General features: G+C 42.7%; 1 protein-coding gene across 1 annotated transcript in view; it reads right to left on the bottom strand.

The window, feature by feature from the left end:
- The window catches only part of PPP1R14C (protein phosphatase 1 regulatory inhibitor subunit 14C), a 77,241-nt gene that overhangs the window by 44,578 nt on the left and 13,883 nt on the right, over positions 1-18,780 (bottom strand). The window lies entirely within an intron of this gene.

Raw genomic sequence — 18,780 nt, 5'->3', positions numbered from 1 at the left:
TATAACATTGCCTTCTCTATCTAAAGTCAACAGAAACTAAAATCAACTACAATTGAACGTGGCCGTGTCCCATATTTAGTATCAGTGGCTAAATGTTTAACTTGAGAAATTGTTTGATTTGTGACCTTGGGGCAGTAACCTAACCCTCAACCAAAAAGATAAAATGTCTGCTGCCAGAATAATGTCTACTAACTTACATAGTCATCAGAATACAAACAGCATTTACTAGAAATAAGCTATTTTCACACATAACATTAGTAATCTTGAGCTGGACAAATCCTAGGAGCCAGACTGCAACTTGGAAACAATCTGCTGGAATATAACTTTCTAGTATATGCTTTAATTGATGTTCATGAAGTGCCCCAAGTGCACCAAGTCTGCTAATGTGCATAAAATGGAAGACCGGCATAAATGGAGAAGATGCTCTGCCTGACGCGTCCCCCATCAGAGATCAAGCGATGTGATCACAGGGTCCTGATGGTTGTCAAGGCTGCAGGAGGCCAGCTGATGGCCCCCTGTGCATCGAGTAGACAAGTTGGTAAGGTCCAGCCATAGGCAGGATCTCACAGGCTGAGTGTCAGTGTAATACTGACAGTATGCTGTGCTGCAGTACAGATATACTGCAGTATAGTATAAAAGGTAAAAAGCTAAATAAGTAAAAATAAAAAATATTCTCAATAAATAAAAAAACTATCTAAGAATCTTTTTTCTTAGTAAAAGCATTCCAAAGTTAAGAAACACATGCCAGATATGAAAAATAGGGCCATTTAGGTCAAAACAGGCAGCATCCCTAAAAGTAGTACTCCGCTGTAAACATCTTTTACCCTATCCAAAAGGATAGATGATAAGATGTTAGATCACGGGGGTCCCGCCACTGGGGACCCCTGCGATCTCTACCGAGGCACCAGTCGTTCAGTGCACATAGTGAACTCTGCTCCGTGCCCAATGACTGCCGATGTCGGCCATCACGCCCCCTTCATTCACGGCTATGGGAGGGGGCATGGTGGCTAATACATAGCCGTCATGCTCCTTTCCATAGACCTGAATGATGGGGGCGTGAGGTCACAAACGTGGAAGCTGCAAGCGGCAGGACCCCTATTTGAAGGATAAGGATATGATGTTTACAGCGGAGTACTCCTTTAATGATAAAGGCCCTGATTCATCAAAATGTGAATGAAAAACCGGAGAGTTTTTCCCAAAGCAGCCAATTACAGCTCAGCTTGCCTATCTTTACATGCTCTGGTAAAGTAAAAGCTGTTTATAACAGCTCATGCAAGATGGCTGCCCCCCTAATATATTAAAAAAATAAAATGGAAATATTAGAAGAAAAAATAATCTCAGTATGTGTCTCTAATCTAGGTGAAACAGTCACTGCACTCTGTGATATAACTTCTTTTCTAAACTTGCCCAGATTGCTGCTATTTAAAAAAAAACTAAAACAAACGTAACCTACCCAGTGCCTCTGGAATCCGGCTCCAAGCCTTTACAACGATCATCTTCCTTCTCGTGGTCAAATAGACACACTGTAGTTTAGCCTGCTGCAGCTATTTCACACTTAATTGGTAATTGGCTGAGCAGCAATGTGACAAATGGGGCCCCAGCACCAGGAAGAAGACCAGGGCTGGGGCTCAATACATCGCAATGCCCCTCAGCCAGTCACTGGCTGAGGCGGGACATTGCTGTGGCCAGCTATCAGCTGAGCTCCTGTGCAATACCTCGACCACAAAAAGAAGGAAGAGGATCACTGTGGAGGCCAGGAGCAGGATAAGGAAATGCATGTTCACTCTATTGGCGGAATTCCGCACGGACTGAATTGCCTTTATTGGTGACAGGACAGTGCATGAAAATTGACGGTGTCCGCTGCAAACTGAATATTCGTCCAGAATATCTCAGGACAGAGATTCCATAATGCAAACATTACAGTGTCAGGAGCTCACTCCATACCTGGCACCTGCCAGTAATGATTGTCAGATGGCAGTTATTTAACTGTTTAAATGCTACAATCATTGTCCTTTCTGCTCCCTCTGCCACTGCAGTATGGTCCCCTGCTGTGCTGCGTTTGTTTGGGCTCAAGGAAGTGCCTTCAACAAGGACTGACCGCTGGAGGGAAAATATAGATTGTTTTTGTTTTTTTACTATTTTAAACGTGTCCCTTTCAATACAAAAAATAAATAAAAAATACTGTGAACTAGGGATCGACAGATTATCGGTTTGGCCGATATTATTGGCCGATATTCACGATTTTGGACATCGGTATCGGAAATTACCTTAGCGCGACCCACCCGACTGGACCACCAGGGACTGGTTAAAGGTCCCTTTAGACTCCACTGTCAGCTTTGACAGCGGCGATCTAAAAGGGTTAATAGCCGGTCATGGCGATCTACGCATGTTGGCTATTAACAGCGGCCCCCAGCTACAGAAATCAGCTGGGGGCCGGCCGGTATGACGTGGGCTTAAGTCAGGAGCCCTCACCATACACTGGTTACAGTCTCAGGATGAGCCGGCTTGTCCTTAGACGGCAACCGGTTAATGGGCCCTGAGCACAGCAAGAGAAAAACAAATTCTCCAGAAGAACCCTTTAAAGGGAAACTAACAGCAGGGTCACCTGCACCAACCCGATTATACAAGAAGATAGTACAGGTGATGTGGATTCAAACACTTTTTAGGGGGGGGGGGGAATCGGTGCAGCCATACAGGAGAACACCATTTCCTAATATGGTTTTTAACTCAAATGGTCAGATTCAAAAACTTTTTATATGCTGTACATCTTGGCAAAACATTAACCTTTCAAATATATTTCATAGGAGAGAGCACAGAGGAGTGCTATCAGACAGGAGAGAGAGCACAGAGGAGTGCTATCAGACAGGAGAGAGAGCACAGAGGAGTGCTATCAGACAGGAGAGAGAGCACAGAGGAGTGCTATCAGACAGGAGAGAGAGCACAGAGGAGTGCTATCAGACAGGAGAGAGAGCACAGAGGAGTGCTATCAGACAGGAGAGAGAGCACAGAGGAGTGCTATCAGACAGGAGAGAGAGCACAGAGGAGTGCTATCAGACAGGAGAGAGAGCACAGAGGAGTCCTATCAGACAGGAGAGAGAGCACAGAGGAGTCCTATCAGACAGGAGAGAGGACAGAGGAGTTCTATGAGACAGGAGAGAGCACAGAGCAGTGCTATCAGACAGGAGAGAGCAGTGTTATCGGTGCTAGACTGCTCCAGCCTGCCATGGTTGACTGGAGCATCGAGGCACCGATCGGACAGCGTGGAGGCAGGTAAGGGCCACCCACGGTGGTCCCGAACAGCCTGCTGAGCTAGCCGGGATAACTTTTTTCTCCAGTTTTAGATGCCGCCATCAACTTTGATTGTGATGTTTAAAGGGTTGATACCAGACATCAGCTTATAGCAACCGGAAACCACCGGGTATGAAGCAGCGCACTTCATATAATGGAAGCAGGCAATTGACGTAAATATACTTCCATTATCCTTAAACAGTACCCTTCACCAAGTAAACTTTTCTAAACTAACTCAGGCTATGTTTCCTAACTAATCCTATCACTCCTTCTTTCAGAGATTTTAAAAGCTCTTTATCTTACCTTTCTTCTTGCTCACATAAGTATACAGCAGAAAAACTAACAAAACTTTTTTTTTTTTTTTTTTTTTAAATGGAAGCAAATTACAAAAGTTATTTATTTGGCATAAGGAATCAAATATTAAAAATCATTTAAGCGGTTCTGCTGCATAAACCCTATATATTTACTGTGTTTTTAAGCTCTATTTCAAGACAACAATTTTTTATATATACCTATACCTGACTGGTGAATCATCAAGCCAAAACTCAACTATTAATGACGTGACCTACGTGAGAAGCTTAGACTGATCGAGACTCATCCAGATTGATGACTACTGACTGTGCTATTTCTACAGATGACATTCATCTATCAAAAACAGTGTAGTCAGACAATAACAGATCATGGGGCTCATACACTGCATAGAAGAATCAGGGTAAATGACTGAGGTTAGTAATTTGTTTTGACAAAGAATAAAATATTGTACTGAGACTGGAGCAGAAAATGTCTTAAATTTAGCATTACATTAGTACCATTGTAATGGAAATAATACTAACGCCACACGTAGTGCCTGGAAGTTACAATGCCTTGCCGGTAATAAAGTTTGTAGAAAACTAAGAGTGCATGCGCAGCTTACTTCCACTGCGCAGTTAGCACAGGGTGGCTTGCGTAAGTTGGCGAATGCGCAGTTGTTCAGGGGAGTCCGTAGAGAACTGTGTGTGCATGTGCAGTTTACTAAGGACTGCGGGTGTGTAGTTCGTGTAGTGTAGCAGGGAGTGAGGGAAACCAGCGTAGGGTAAGCGTAGTTTAACATCAGTGTAGCGTAGCTAGCTTAAACTGTAGCGTAGACTAGGTTTTAAAGTGAAAGGATGTAGGTTAGGTTTTAAATAGGGATCGACCGATATGGTTTTTTTTAGGGGCCGATTTAGGACAGATACCGATACTTTGTGGAGGTTAGGGCCGATAGCCGATAACTTATACCGATATTCCGGTATAAGTTAACGGCTATTTATCCCCTCCGGCGACACCGCTGCAGATCATTGATTTAAAGCGGGCACTTTAAATCAATGAACTGCAGCGGCTTTTGCGGTGCCAGAGACCACCGCCTGTCCTGGGGTCCTGACTCCTATCACTGCCCCCCCCGCGCCGCACCTCCGACCGCCGCACCCCCCACCACCGCACCGGCCAGAGACCGCCACCGCCGCTGCCCCATTGCCTCCCCCATCCCCGGTTTTATAATTACCTGTTCCTGGGGTCCACGCTTCTTCTGGCTCCTGCGCGTCCTCCTGAGCTGTCGCTGTGCGCACTGACGGTGACGTCGCGTTGAGCACGTCACTGCGCTGCGCAGTGCACAGCGTAATACAGGACGCGCAGGAGCCAGAAGTAGCCCCGTACCCTGGGAACAGGTAATTATAAAACCGGGGATGGGGGAGGCAATGGGGCAGCGGCGGTGACGGTCTCTGGCAGTGCGGTGGTGGTGGAAGGTGCGGCGCAGTGGTCGGGGGGGTGCGGCACGGTAAGGTGGTGGGGGCGGTGCATTATCGGAATATCGGCAAGGTAATTGCCGATAACGTCCAAAATCGTGAATATCGGCCGATATCATCGGCCAAACCGATAATCGGTCGATCCCTAGTTTTAAAGTAAAGTAAAGAGACTACAACTCCCAGAATGCCCAGACACCCTAAGGCTGTCCATGCATGCTGGAAGTTGCAGTTTTGCAGGTTTTACAGTGAAGAGACTAAAACTTCCAGCATGCCTGCCCAGACAGCTAAAGGCTGTCCAGGCAGGTATGGGAGTTGTTGTTTTACACAGGTATAAAGTAGTTAGCAAAGCGTATTGTTAGGGCAGTTTTGTAAAAGGTGTAGTGTAGTGGGCGAGGCGTAGTGTTAGCGTAGTTTTACAGCAGTGTTGCGTAGTGTTAGCAGTTTTACACAGGTGTAGTGTAGTTAGCGTACCATAGTATTAGCGTAGTTTTACACAGGTGTATTGTAGCGTAATGTTAGCGCAGTTTTACACAGGCGTAGTGTAGTTCGTGTAGCGTAGTTTTACACCAGTGTAGCGTAGCATTAGCGTAGTTTCACACAGGTGTAGCATGGTTAGTGTAGCATAGTGTTAGCGTAGTTTTATACAGGTGTAGAGTAGTTAGCGTAGGCGCAGTTTTAAACCAGTGCAGAGTAGATAGCGTAGCATAGTTTTATACAGGTGTAGCGTAGCATTAGAGTAGTTTTACAGCAGTGTAGCATAGTTAGCATAGTTTTACACAGGTGTAGCTAGCTTAGTTTTACAGGCCGATAAAACGTAGTTTAGAGAGTGTAGCATAGGGTGTAGCTTAGCTAAGTCATACAGTGAAGGGGCTACAACTCCCAGCATGCCCAGACAGCCAAAGGGAGGATGGGAGTTGTAGTTTTGCAACAGTAGCAGAGGCCATTGTGCTATATACGGTGATCAGAAGGCCATTTAACCCCCTCCGTTCCAGCTCCGTCACTAGACGTGGAGCAACACAGGAAGATGACAGACCTGGGACCAGGGTGGTAAGTTAGGCTCTCCAGGAGAAGAAACCCCCAAAATTTACAAACCCATTTTTACTAACGCCCACCCTGGTAACGTCAAGCTGTTGCTGTTCGGTTGGTATCTGGCTGAGAATGAAAATATGGGGAACCAAACATGATAATGTAGCAGAGTGCAATAGACTCTGCTACTGTTGCAAAACTACAACTCCAATCCTGCCTGGACAGCCTTTGGCTGTCTGGGCATGTTGGGAATTGTAGCCCCTTCACTGTATGACTTAGCTAAGCTTCACCCTACGCTACACTCTAAACTACGCTTTATCTGCCTGTAAAACTAAGCTAGCTACACTACACCTGTATAAAAACAGTGCCAACACTACACCTGTATAAAAACAGTGCCAACACTACACCTGTATAAAACAACGCTATGCTATCTATGCTACACTGGTGTAAAACTACACTAACACTATGCTACGTGTGTAAAATTACACTAACACTACACCTGTGTAAAACTGCACTAACACTACGCTAACTACACTACACCTGTGTAAAACTAGGCTAATGCTACGCTACACACAATGGTGTACAACTGCGCTAACACTATTCTAACTATACTACAACTATTAAAACGGTGCTAACATTACGATATGCTAACTACACTAAACCTGTGTAAAAACGACGATATGCTAACTACACTGGTGTAAAACTGCGCTAACTACTTTATACCTATGTAAAACTACAACTCTCATTCTGCCTGGACAGCCTTTAGCTGTCTGTGCATGCTGGGAGTTTTAGTCAGTCCCTTCACTGTAAAACCTGCAAAACTACAGCTTACAGCATGCTTGGACAGCCTTAGGCTGCCTGGGCGTTGTCTCTTTACTTTAAAACCTTACCTATGTCCTTTCACTTTAAAACCTAGGGTATGCTACAATCTAAGCTAGCTCTGCTACACTGATGTTAAACTACACTAACCCTACGCTGGTTTCCCTCACTCCTTGCTACACTACGCACCCGGAGTCCGTAGTAAACAGCGTCGACATACTCTAGCCACCCTACGCTAACTGTGCGGAGGAAGGAAGCTGTGCATGTGCGTTTAGTTTTCTATGAATTGTAGAAAACTTTACATCACCGGCAGTGTATGAAGAAGAAAATGGGCACAGTTTTATTTGTGGCACCGGGAGAGACCACTCGCTGTGACGGCCATAGAAGAGACGGACAGCGCATGCGCCAAGGACCTGTGGGCCAAGCGCTGGGGTAAGTTCTGGAGACAGTTGTGCATAAATGACCATATTGGCTTTAGTGCTATAAGAACTTGTTCACAGTGCACTACTGCTATAAGTGCACGTTTAGACAGCATAAGACATGTATTATAGAATGAAACAGTTCTTAATAACTCACAATGAGTCAACTGAAACCAGAGTATAGTTGCTAACCACATGCCGCATTTACGTAATTGCCTTGGGCAACACAAACTAGGTAGATGAAAAGTAATAAATTGTGTAATGAGTAACAGTGTACTTGTTGTGGAATAGCATACCTGTACTTTATAAGCTCGGTTTCGCTAGATCATCTATTGATCATGTGAAAGGAGACAGCTAAATTAAGGTCAAGTGGTTTCTTCATATTAGTATGGCATAGGGTGTATTACAAATTTTATGGGAAATCTTTTTTAAAAAGGTGAACCTTAAAGGGGTACTCCGGTGGAAAATTTTATTTTTAATGAACTGGTGCCAGAAAGTTAAATAGATTTGTAAATTACTTCTATTAAAAAAATCTTTACCCTTCCTGTACTTTTTAGCAGCTGTATGCTACAGAGGAAATTCAGTTCTTTTTTAATTTCTTTTTTTTGTCTTGTCCACAGTGCTCTCTGCTGACACCTGATGCCCGTATCAGGAACTGTCCAGAGCAGGATAAAATCCCCATAGCAAACCTATGCTGCTCTGGACAGTTCCAGATACGGGCATTTGGTGTTCGTAGAGAGCACTGTGGACAAAACAAAAAATAAATTCAAAAAGAACAGAATTTCCACTGTAGCATACAGCTGCTAAAAAGTACTGGAAGGGTAAAGATTTTTTTTTTTTTTTTTTAATAGAAGTCATTTACAAATCTTTTTAACTTTCTGGCAGGAGTTGACTTATAAAGACCTTAAAAAAAAAAAAAAAATTTCACCAGAGTACCCCTTTAGCTTTCTGTTCTGACTGACCCGTGGCTTTTAAACTCTAAAATGAAGTTTTTTCACCACCATTTGTCATTTAGGCTGCTAAATGGCATCAAGATGAGTCTTCAGGTCACAAGACTGAACGAACTCCTGTCCTCAACATAGAACGATCCACAACTTCTAAAAGCTTTACGTTCCTTTATATGTAAAGCGTGTTCAGCTGACCGCAGTCTTTGCAGATCTCCCCCAATACACAGGCATGTTCAGCCAACCATACATGTGTGGCAGCTCATCTCCAGAGTAGTTGAAATCAAACATGGCTGATCCTTGAAAATCCCCCCCCCCCCCCCCCCCCCCCCAAACTCTGCCATAGAGGAGAGAGTGGGAAGGCCTCAGACATTAAATGGCCAGTTTTGGAAGTCAACTTGCTTATCTTATGGCAGATTTAATTTACTGTTCTCACAGGGTGGGAGGGGTGTTCGGAGTAGTTAGGGGGAACATAGCCTAAGTTAGTTTAGTTATAAGTTAGAAATATTTATTTAGGGACATACTTTTTAATCCCTTAAGAATATGGCTCATGTTTGGCCCAGTAGACACAGCCAATTTTCATGTTTGTTTCCTCCTCCTTGCCTTTTAAGAGGAATAACTACATTTTTTCCATCTGCAGCCCCATATGAGGGCTGTTTTTTTTTTGCACAACAAACTGTTCTATGTAGATGTTATGACACCTTTTATCTTTTCAACCAAAAAATTATACTTTGCACTTTATGGTTAAAAAAAAATGACATGTTCTCTTTATTCTGTAAGTCAAGTCAATGGGGACATTTATCATTGTAGGTGTAAGTGAAACATTTTTCTACACTTGTGTGTGGGAACGTGTAGGAGCACCAAAATGAATTGGTCACAAAGCATTTGATACATTTTGTGCAGGTCATATTTTCTGAAATTTCACTCTTCACATACACCAAAAAGCTAAGCTAAGTCTGCGCTGGTGTCTTTTAGAGACTTTTCAGTGGCTTTGCGCCTTTTTTTTTGCACCTTTTCACAAAAAGGCGCAGTTCATAAAACCCTTCCATATCATGTGTATTGCCAAAAACAGTGGATTACAAATCAAAATCAGCGGAAATGTGTAAACCAAAAGGTGCAAAAAGGACACCTGCGCCAAAATAGCACCAAATATAGACGAAAAAAAAAAGGGTAAACAATGATAAAATCTGGCCAATGTGATTAAAACAATACCAAATTTCTATAGTTTTTCTATTATTGTCCTTTAACTTTTTAAACAAAATTTGTTTACTTTAAATTGTCCTCCTCTGACCCCCTATAACTGTTCTATTTTTCCATATACGGGGCTGAATGTGGGATCTTTTTTGTGCCATGATCTGTAGCATTTTTTGTGTTAATGGTATTTTTTAATCATTTTTTATTCATGGATTATTCTTTTTTTTCCTGATATACGAGGTGATCAAAAAAAATAAAAAATCTCCATTTTTGGCCTCAGGTATTTTTCTTCTTCTTACTTTTACATAATTCACTGTGTGGAATCATAAAAATATTTAGATAGACAATTCTGCATGTGGAAATACTAAATATATTTTTTCTGTAATTTTTTGTGAAATGGGAAAAGGGTTCTAATCATCTTAAAAGCTTCTCCACATAGCCCCACATTTTACAAAAATAAAATAAAATAATAATACATAATTTTTTAATAGGGAGAAGCTTTTAAATAATTCTAAGAACATTTTGGGGAGACGTATCAAAACAGGTGCAGAAGAAAAGTTGCCCATAGCAACTAATAAGATTGCTTTCAAAAGGTTCTCTGATCGGTTGCTACGGGCAACCTTTTTGCTGCACAGGTTTAGATTAATCTCCCCCTTTATTTTTACACATTTTTAAGCCTCTATTAGTGCTGGGTTCATACCGAATACCAAATTTTTCTTCCTGCACGATGTGAATTTTTCCCATACCGCAATACTGGTTGGGCCCCTCCCCTCCCCCCCTCGAATTAATGTATTATCAGCCACAGAGCACTGTCCCCACATTGGGCAACTAATCATGTGTCACCCGCGGGCGCTGTTCTGCACTTCGCCCCCCCGGAGTATCAGCCCAGCGCTGCGCTGTCTCCCACATCGGGGGACTAATCATATGTCACCCGCGAGCGCTCACTCCCCTCGCCCAAATAACTATCAGCCGCTGCGCTGTACTGTACTATCCTGAAGCCAGGCTTCACAAACAAAATAAACTTTAACTCTCTTCTTCCTACGTTCCCCCATTGCTCCGGAACAGGCCTCACGGTCCTCTGTGCTTTTGCTGCTTCCTGGGCATGGCAACGTCACAGAGCCATCAGCCTATCACCGGCCGCAGTGATGTCCCGCCTCGGCCTGTGATAGGCTGAGCACACTGTCATGTAAGAAGCCGGCCGGCTCCTTACATGACAGTGTGCTCAGTCTATCACCGGCCGAGGCGGAACAGGGTTGCGGCCGGTGATAGGCTGATGGCTCTGTGACATTCCCATCCCCAGGAAAGGGCAAAAGCACAGAGGACCGCGAGGCCGGTTCCGGAGCAATGGGGGAACGTAAGAAGAAGGGGAGTTAAAGTTTGTTTTTTAATATTTGCAGTCCAGGCACAGGAATACAGAGAACAGTACAGCACAGTGGCTAATAATTATTTGGTGGGGGGGGGGGGGAGGGGGGCTGAGAGGCACCGCTCGTGGGGGACAGCTCAGCGCTGGGCTTATAAACCGGGGGTGTGGGGGTTGCAGCGCCCATCACATGATGATACGGGGGTAAATACCGTTAAATACCAGGGAACCGCCATAATTTACAAAAATACAGTGATACACATTTTTGGTCATACCGCCCAGCTCTAGCCGCTATAGGGGACTATTATATGTAGTCATTAAATGGGATTTACTTTATAATGCTATTCCTACTGCATAACCAGCTGCCGGTAAAGAGACCCTCTGTGACCATTTTTAGCTCATCCGACAACTATGATCATGAGCCCCCTGAGCCAACCGGCATGTTTCATTTATACCTTTATAAGGCTTGACCGGTTTTGAGTCCCAAACGGTAAGGGCGTACATGTTTTCAGGCTGCTTTCACACTATAAATGCATCTGTTTTAAAGAGCAGTTATAATGTTCCGTTATGAAAACCCTTAAAAAACGGCCGTTAAATGGCCGTTACAAATCCCATACGGCCGATACAAAATCCCATTAAAGTCCATGGGATTTTTATATTATCCGTCTTAACCAGTCATAGCCTGTTATTAACCCTTTAAGGACCAAGTGCTCTTCTGTTTTTGCACTTACGTTTTTTTCCTCCTTACCTTTTAAAAATCATAACCCTTTCAATTTTGCACCTGAAAATCCATATGAGGGCTTATTTTTTGCGCCACCAATTCTACTTTGTAATGACATCAGTCATTTTACAGCAAAATAGAAAAAAAATAATTGTGCGACAAAATTGAAGAAAAAAAAAAAAAACCCCTTTTGTAAATTTTCTATGCCGTACATTTTTCAATAAAAATGACACATTGGCCCTCATTTACTAAGAAAATCGGGTTGTAAGTCTATGTTGCTTTCTTACCCGACTGCTTTTTTCCCCTGGTATTTATTATTATGTCGCATACTGTTTTTCACACGTGGGTTTGGTTGGTTTTGGTTTCCAACTCCTCTGAGCTGTCGGGAAAAAATCCACAACAATTCAACAAATTCGAGTTGGAAACCTTAATAAATACGTGGGAAAGCTCAGAAATGTCGGGTTACGCCCCTTTTTCGGGTTTGGGAGAATCCACATCGGGTCCGTCGGGAAAAAATGTTGCATCGTGTCACAGACTGGCGCACGATGTCTGCGACATGGCGCAGACAAAGCTGCGCCAAAAAAAAAACGGCAAAAGAGGTCGGGTTTAGAATAGTAAATGAGGGCCATTATCTTTATTCTGTAGGTCCAAACGATTAAAATGATACCCTACTTATATGGGTTTAATATTGTCTTACTTTTGGAAAAAATCATAACTACATGCACGAAAATAAACACATTTAAAATTGTCCTCTTCTGACCCCTATAACTTTTTTTATTTTTCCGCGTACGGGGTGGTATGAGGGCTAATTTTTTGCCCCGTGATCTGAAGTTTTAATCGGTATGATTTTTGTTTTGATTGGACTTTTTTATCAGAAATACACTATTTTGGACTTTGGAATTTTTTTGCGCGTACCCCATTGACCGTGCAGTTTAATTTACAATTTATTTATTTTTATAGCTCGGACATTTACGCACATGGCGATACTATATATATTTTTTTATTATGGTTACATATTTTTTTATATGGAATTTGGGAAAAGGGGGGGGGGGGGCGATTTAAACTTTTAATAAGGAAGGGGTTAATGTGTGTTTTTAAATCAATCATTATTATTTATTTATTTTTTTACACTTTTAATCATTTGATTCCTCATACAGATCAATGGGATTACATACAATCCCATTGATCTGTGTGCTCTGTGCTCGATTGATAAAGCGTGGTCCTAACTGGCTCTATCATTCTGAGCACCGGAGCCGCCGCAGCAGGAGAGGTAAGCCCTCAGGCTACCTCAGTAGTGGATCGCTCCCCCGTGATAGCGCTGCGAGGGGGGGCGTCCACCCCACTGGACCACAAGGGACGGGATACAGGCACCTTTAGACACCGCTGTCAACTTTGACAGCGGCGATCTAAAGGGTTAATAGGTGGCAGCGACTACAGGAATCAGTTGGGGGGCGGCCGGTATGATGCAGGCTTGAGTTGGGAGCCCGCGTCATACCCAGTTAACGGCCATTAGAAGAGTATAGACGTCCATGGTTGTTATCGGGTTAATAACGGACGTTATTTTGTGACGGGAGAAAAATAGTGCATATACCGTAACAGCCATTTTTAAGGATTTTCATAACGGAACATTATAATTGCTCTTTAAAACGGATGAAGTTTATAGTGTGAAAGCAGCCTTAGCGCTGCGTCATCTAGGGGGAAATTTTATGTAAAATCACAATCTGGGCGCATTTACTAAAGAAATTCCAATGCAGCAGCCTTCCATTGTCTTCAATGGGATTCTGCTGCACTATGTACACTGCAGAATTTTCACCACAAAATTCAAATTCTGGACCACACCGAAAGAATAACCAAATTCATTTGTTGAATCCTCTCAGAAATCAATTGTAACCAGAAATATCTTCGGGTGGAGATTCTGTAGTGTGAATGCGTCCTTACAGCCATAATGTTCAGGGATGCTATCCTTCTATTGGGGGTAGCTTTCATGCTAGTCAAAGTTCAACCCATATTAAGAGCCTTAAAGAGAGCTGGTCACATTGAAAACACAGTCCATTCCAAAGGCATCATGTTATAGAGCAGATTTCTATCTAGTTTGGTTGGAAAAGTTCCAGAATAACTTTTTGATGTAAATCTCAAGCAGTCAAGTAGTGAGTGCACAGCCTGTACAACAGTGTTTAAATGGGCACCGTCCGATCCAAAAACTTTTTATATGTTGTTACTGATGTAAATTAAAGACCTTTTGTAATATGGCTGTTTACATTTTTTTTTTATATATATATATTTAACCCCTTAGGGACTTCACGTTTCAGTTTTTGCATTTTCACTTTTTCCTCATCACCTTCTAAAAATCATAACACTTTCAATTTTGCACATAAAATTCCATATGATGGCTTATTTTTTACGCCACCAATTCTACTTTGCAGTGACAGTCACTTTCCCCAAAAATCCACTGCGAAACGGAAAAAAAAATAATTGTGCGACAAAATTGAAGAAAAAATGTAATTTTGTAACTTTTGGGGGCTTCCGTTTCTACGCAGTGCATTTTTCGGTAAAAATAACACCTTATCTTTATTCTGTAGGTCCATACGGTTAAAATGATACCCTACTTATATAGGTTGGATATTGTCGTACTTCGGGAAAAAAAATAATAACTACATGGAGGAAAATTTCTATGTTAAAATTATCATCTCCTGACCCTTATAACTTTTTTATTTTTCCGCATTCGGGCCGGTATGAGGGCTCATTTTTTGCGCCCAAAGGATAGGGGATAAGATGTCAGATCGCCGGGGTCCCGCCACTTGGGACCCCTGCAATATAAAAGCAGCATCCACCGGATATATATATATATATATATATATATTGCTCCAGCATCACGTTTGCTTGACAAAGACCGTGAGAGACGGTTGAAACGTTGTGGCATCTGATGAATAAAGCCTGACACGCTTTCATCTAAACCGGAGTGCTGCTGTTTTGTTTTGCTGGCTGTTTGTGGGGGCTCTTGACCTGGGCCCGACCAGCTTGCACCCGTGGACACCCTTGGGAGTGCGGTCCTTTTTGTTGACTTTAGATAGATAGATAGATAGAGAAACCCAACAAGCGCAGCACTCAAAGTAAAGTGCTTTTATTTTTTCATGTCTCAATACAGCAACGTTTCTGCCCCTATGGAGCCATTTTCAAGCCTGTCATACACACAATCTAAGGGCTATAAATACCCAGTTCTAGTGCAACATTACAAATCACGTGATTCACAACAATCAATTAATAATTGAGCAAAAATAAACAACAAGCTAAATACATAATATTCCGTGCTTTCCATAAAATATAAAGTGCATATTATAGTGCATTATTGTGCAAGTTTAAAAACAATGCTTGAAAAGCACCATTCCTGGAATAATCTAAGATCTAATTATTTAACGCATTCCTCTGTACATAATTATATATTAACATTAACACAAGACCAGGGAGATATTACTCACACGCTCTGTCAATGGCGGCGCTAGCGTGGGTCAAAATAAACTGCGCATGCGTGTATTATTGAAAGATTAGGGATTCATTTGCTTTTATTGTTTTGATACTGTTTTAAGTTTATTTAGTGAGTTTTCTTCCCTGATCCTGGCTCCCCACCCATATAGGTATTGATCTCTATCCTTTTTGAATAAGCCAGATGACGGCTGGTATATAACTGGCGGTTACCAGGCAACACTAGCTCCGGATACACATGAACTCATTCATCTAGGTGGATGTGGTCATGTGACTCGGAATGTGTCACGTGACCGGAACGCCGCGGTCTACTTCCCTGTTCTCGTCACCAGATACTGGAGGCGTTGACATGGTGATGGATCACGTGAGCGGCCCGGTCATGTGACTATATCCCAGGAGTCTTTCACTAATACACGCTGTACACACATGAATCAGTGCTGGTGATGGAAACTGATTTAGTCCTCATGTCTTCAACATGACCAGACGACCTAAGTCCTAGGCCATAAAGGGGACCTCCGGCGGAGAAAAAAGGTTTTCAAATCAACTGGTGCCAGAAAGTTAAAAAGATTTGTAAATCACTTCTATTTAAAAATCTTAACCCTTCCAGTACTTATCAGCTGCTGTATACTACAGCTATACTACAGAGAAATTTGTGAAGTTCTTTCCTGTCATCTGTACTTTTTAGCGATACCACATTTGCATATATAAAACTATTAGATAATTTTTTTTATTTTTATTTTTTTTATAAAATGTGACAAAAAGCTGCATTTTTGGACTTTTTATTTTTTCATGTTTACGCCATTCACCGTACAAGATCATTAACATTATATTTTGAGAGTTCGGATAGTTGGCAGCACTTTAACCCTATCCTGGCTTCCACCTTTGATGCTTCCGGAATATTGAGCAGCGCGCGCGCTGATAAGGTCTGAATTTTTCTACAAGTTTGCATGTCTTTCATGGGAGAAGTCCTCTTCTATCCCATCCACGCCTTGGGCTCAGCAGTTCATACCCAGAAGACTACATTATACTACCTTATACCCCTTTGGGGTGATATGCGCATTTTCTCCTTGAAAAGGTGAGCGGCCATTTTATAGAGCCCACTTTGTCCTGTCCTCTGTAGGCACCCCTGTATCCTGGGTAATACACGAGGCGCTGTCCTCCCTGTGTTTTTTGCTTTCCTTTTCTGAATAGTGATCTGTGTTGATCACGGCATCTGAGGGGTTAATGGTGGACATCTGCGCAATCACGGATGGCGGCCATTACCGGCGGGTCCCCAGCTGCTGCTAGCATCTGGAACCTGCCATGTATGACGCGAGCACCGTTCCGATGCTCGCTGTCATACAAAGGATGTAAATGTACGTCCTGGTGCGCGAAGTACCGCCAAACCAGTACGTACATTGAAGTCCGTGGTCGTTATGGGGTTAAGCAAAGAAATCCTCCATTCATTCTTCTGTCTCCTGCTCAGTCATGGCAGCAATATGCTTCTGCCCCTCCCCCCCCCCCCTTCTCCTCACAGGAGCACACAAGCAGCAGCTTTAGATCTGCAGACCTGTCAATCATGAAGTGGGTCCATGACGTAGGTGATGACAAGTGGACACAGTAGGACTAGTGATAGGGATGACCCTTATGTTTCTAATGACTGATCAATCTACTAATACTAAAATGCCATTGCTGCTGGAAAAATATATCTGTTACCTACCCTTTAACCCATAAACATCAGAATGCTATCTGCTCGTGACTCTGAATATAGGCCTTGGAACTCCATGCGGGAGTGCAAAGTCTAAACATCTGACGAACAGAGAACTTCTGCCAAGAAATTAATGGACACTAGATATGCTAATACAGTGACCCCCCCGACTTATGATGGCCCCGACATATGATCATTTCAACATATGATGGCCTCTCAGAGCCCATCGTATGTTGAAGGCAGCATCGACATGATATCACAGGGAAATATAGAAAAATTCAGCTCACCGTTGTAGTTCTCAGACCCAGATCATGTATATGGTAACACACCTCTCCAGTTGGAAGACTCGGAGTGAGGCAAGGGCCGTGTTCCCAGGTGTGGCAATTAGGCAGAGGAGAAAGTAGCATCCGGCTCCCAAACTGGATAAAATACTGGCTTTATTGAAAAATATTAAAAACCAAACTGGAACATAATATGGATAAGAACAAACGAAACGCAACCAACGCGTTTCAACCTGTTAACAAGTCTTAATCATGGTAAGACTTGTTACCATGATTAAGACTTGTTAACAGGTCGAAACGCGTTGGTTGCGTTTCGTTTGTTCTTATCCATATTATGTTCCAGTTTGGTTTTTAATATTTTTCAATAAAGCCAGTATTTTATCCAGTTTGGGAGCCGGATGCTACTTTCTCCTCTGCCTAAGCATCGACATGATGCTGCTGTGTGTCGGGGCCATCGTATAAACAGCTATCTGACAGCGCTGACAACTTCAGCAACTGACAGATAGTTGTTTAACGTGCCCTGTTCTGCCTCCTGTTACTCACATGCTGTCCCCAGGCTTCCACTGTGAGCTCCGTGTAAGCCCCCCCCCGTGCAACAATAGCCAATAGCCTGCAGCATCTTGCTGCAGGCATCCAATGAGCTGCTGGCTGCCCTCCCCTTCCTTTCCTATGGAGCTGCAGTCGGCAGGATCGTAATGGAGGACATTCTGTCCCCCCTGAAGGTATTTAAAGAACTGTACAGTACTGTATGCGATGTCACACATCACATACAATACATATACACACTATACACCCCATACATCAATGTTTCCCTATCAGTGTGCCTCCAGCTGTTGCAAAACTATAACTCCCAGCATGCCCAGACAGTCAATGGCTGTACATGCATGCTGGGAGTTGTGCAACAGATGGAGGCACCCTGGTTTGTTAAACACTCCCCATACACTCCACATACAATGGTCATCCCAGAACCAATTAGCAGTTTCCCATAGAGATATGTATTCAACATACAATGGTTCCGAGGCCCCAGAACCAATTACCATTTTTTACATAGACATATGTACTCGACATATGATGGTTTCAACATATGATGGTTCTCCTGGAACCAATTAATATCATATGTTGAGGGACCACTGTATATACAGATACAATAATCGAACAACCAATCAAAATGTAACATGCTAATTGTGATGTCATAACCAACCCTCCTTTTTCCAAATGTAAAACCCAAATTTACTTCCTGTAATAAATCAGAACTCCCTGGAGTCAACACAGAGGAGGGACTCATGCCAACCTGGCCTGGTGTGAATTTTCTTACGTCGACACTCGGAAAAATAGTACAGCAGTAGTCACTCACAGATTAGGGCCGCACATTAACCCATCCTTAACACTAGTATGTATCCCAGGGGGCAGTTCTTTGGCTGGCATTTTCAGTATGAAATACTGAAATTTTTTTAATTAAAGCAATTGCAAAACCTATTGCTTTACAACATATCAAAAGTTTTTATATCTGACAGTGCCTATTTAAATATACAGCACACACATTGAGCCACATTACCTTTATGTGAATGCGGCCTTAAGTCAGATTCACACAACTGTAATGTAAAAATGGGGAATATTTATCAAAACCCGTGCAGAGAAAAAGTGGAGCCTTTTTTTAAATTAAAGAAGCAACCTGATCGGTTTCTATAGACAACTGTTCCACTTACCCTCTGCATAAGATTTAATAGACCTCCCCAGAGATTTTTACCAATGCCATTTCTTTATCGAAAACAGCATACTGAGGAAACTGGAACAGGATAGG

The sequence above is a fragment of the Hyla sarda genome, chromosome 3, assembly GCF_029499605.1.
Source record: "Hyla sarda isolate aHylSar1 chromosome 3, aHylSar1.hap1, whole genome shotgun sequence".
Taxonomy (NCBI): Eukaryota; Metazoa; Chordata; class Amphibia; order Anura; family Hylidae; genus Hyla; species Hyla sarda.
This window is presented reverse-complemented; position numbering and strand designations above follow the sequence as displayed.